The 2,729-nt window shown below is 48.1% G+C and overlaps 1 non-coding gene across 1 annotated transcript; it reads left to right on the top strand.

The window, feature by feature from the left end:
• Positions 1-2,069: 2,069 nt before the first annotated feature.
• Positions 2,070-2,149, top strand: TRNAP-GGG (transfer RNA proline (anticodon GGG)). The gene has a single exon. It is a non-coding gene; the product is annotated as a tRNA-Pro (tRNA).
• The last annotated feature ends 580 nt before the right edge of the window (positions 2,150-2,729 follow it).

Genomic DNA, 2,729 nt, shown 5'->3' on the forward strand with positions numbered 1-2,729 from the left:
GACGAAGCACCCATTACACACTAACTCTCCATTCTCTCCTCCCCCTCATCTTTGGCAACCACCATTCTATTCTTTGTTTCTATGAATTTGACTGTTAGGTACCTCATGTAAGTTGGAATTATAAGTATTTGTCTTTTTGTGACCGGCTTATTTCACTTTCCATAGTATCCTCAGGATTCATCCATGCTGTAAGTAACATGTGTCAGAACTCCTTTTTAACTGTTGAATAATATTCTGTTGTATAGATCACATTTTGTTTATCCACTCATCTGCTGATGGGCACTTGGGTTTCTTCCGCTCTTTGGCTGTTGTGGACAACGCTGCTATGGACTTGGGTGTGTACATGTCTCTGTGAGACCTGCTTTTCATTCTTGTTTGAGTCTACATTGTCTACCAGCTTCCCAGTTGGCTTTGGTGCAGACACTCCGCAGCCCACACTTTGTGAATATGGATGTGGCGGGAAGCACCGGCTAAGTTTGGAGGCAAATTCTGGTCCCCACCGACTGCTGTGTGTCCCTAGTCAGTGACTATGCAGGCACCTCAGAAAGGCCTGTTTGAGCCAGAACATTTATTTTATGTTATATCTTAAAATGAAAATTCCAGAACCTAAACTGTAATCTGGGGGCTAAGCTCTTGAAAGCAATATTTGTCAAAAAGTTGTGAAATGTACAGTTATGCAGAATCAAGTATACAAGGGAAAAGACATTATTTTACCAATCAAAGATGCTCTTAGTCTGTGTTAGGCATAGATAAGTAGGACATTTATTATTAATTCTCCCATTTTCTAGTGTGGAAACTGAAGCTCAAGAATGTATATGATTTGTGCAATGTCACACAGCTGGCCTTGGTTAGACTCCTGACTCAGAAGACTCTCCACTGTATTGAAACAGAAATGGAATTGGAAACAATGCCCCTTGAACCTTACTGCTCAGGAATTTATCACCAGAGAAAGTGCATGGACTTGATCTTTGGCTGGAGTTCTTAGCGGTGAAGGCAGGGGCAACACTGGAAGGCCTGGCCGAGGCAGAAATGAGAGCTGCTGGAAAGGCCACACATGCAGGCAGGGAGCATATGGGGCTGCCCAGGGCGGAAGCTGTGAGCAGGACAGAGAAACAGAGATGCAGCGGTTAGATCCTACCCAACAGAGAGAGTGTGTAAGCTTCCTGGGTGGGCAGGGCCTTCCTGGTCACCACCAAGGCTCTGCCAGTGAATTGAACAGAGGTGCTGGTGGGAGGAGCGGGGGCAGGTTACCAGGTGCAGGACTCACTGTGTTTGCCTTTACTCTAGCCAGCCCTTTATTTTCCCGACTCCTCCCCATCTGCCCTTCCTTGAGAGACAGGATGGAGGATGTTCTGCTCACCTGCTCTGGCCTGGAAGGTCACAGCCCTCTGGGGCTCAGTGTCACATTGGAGGCAATCTCAGAGCAACAGCTTGAAGTGGCTGCTGAAAAGCGCCTCTCTTCAGTGGGTCAAAATCCCTTCTGCTTCATGACACACCACAGAGACCGCAAACCTGAGCTTAGGAAGTGATCGAGGTCCATAGGTGGAATGTTTTGGCTATTTTCCTCTATATATTAGCAATATTGGTTATTGGACAGATGAAGATAGACCAGGCAGTCCCTGCAGGAAACATCTCTCTCACTCCCCAGTAGTACAGGGGTAGAAACGGGCAGGGAAACTTTCAGCGAGAAGGCCCCTGTTGGTGTGTAGAAAAGATCCTGCCTTCCTAGGGCCCCTTCCCTCAACACGTATGCTTCCTGGGGGTACCAGATACAGGGAGGGTGTCTCCCCTGATCTGTCACTTTGGGACAGTATGTAAGGAAATGTCTGGGTTATACTTTTAGAAATTCAATTATACTTTTAAGAAATGAAGAACTAAGCCTGACCTGTGGTAGCACAGGGGATAGAGCGTTGACCATGAACACTGAGGTCACCAGTTTGAAACTCCGAGCTTGCCTGGTCAAGGCAAATATAGGAGTTGATGTTTCCTGTTCCTCCTTCCCTTCTCTCTCTCTCTTTCCCCCGCCTCTCCTCTAAAAAAACAAGAAAGAAATGAAGAACTGGAGCCCTGCCCTGGCTGGCTGGCTGGCTCAGTGGTAGAGCATCAGCCTGGGGTGTGGAAGTCCCAGGTTCGATTCCTGGCCAGGGCACACAGGAGAAACACCCATCTGTTTCTCAATCCCTCCCCCTCTTCTTCCTCTCTGTCTCTCTCTTCCCCTCCTGCAGTCAATTCTCTATTGGAGCAAAGTTGGCCCAGGAGCTGAGGATGGCTCCATGGCCTCCGCCTCAGGCACTAGAATGGCTCTGGTTGCAATGGAGCAATGCCCCAGGTGGGCAGAGCATTGCCCCCTAGTGGGCATGTCGGGTGGATCTCGGTCGGGCGCATGCAGGAGTCTGTCTCTCTGCCTCCCTACTTCTCACTTCAGAAAAATACAAAAAAAAATTGAAACGAAGAACTGGAATCCATATACTAAGGTTTGTCCTACTCCCCAGATTAGAGGTGTAGCTCTTGTAGGAGCCCACCTCTCTATAAATGAAATGCCACTCAAAACTTCAAAGTTAAGGCACTTTCTTCCTGAGGCCCTAAGTGCTGCTCTTAATGTTGTGGCCCCTTCAGGTTGCCTCTGGATACTGAGGTGCCAGTGAGAAACCAGTGTCTCTCTAGGCTCCCACCAGCACCCCTGAGGTGCACTAGGTCTCTCGAAAGACTGCACTGAATCAAAGAGAAAG

Source organism: Saccopteryx leptura, chromosome 5 (genome assembly GCF_036850995.1).
Source record: "Saccopteryx leptura isolate mSacLep1 chromosome 5, mSacLep1_pri_phased_curated, whole genome shotgun sequence".
NCBI lineage: Eukaryota > Metazoa > Chordata > Mammalia > Chiroptera > Emballonuridae > Saccopteryx > Saccopteryx leptura.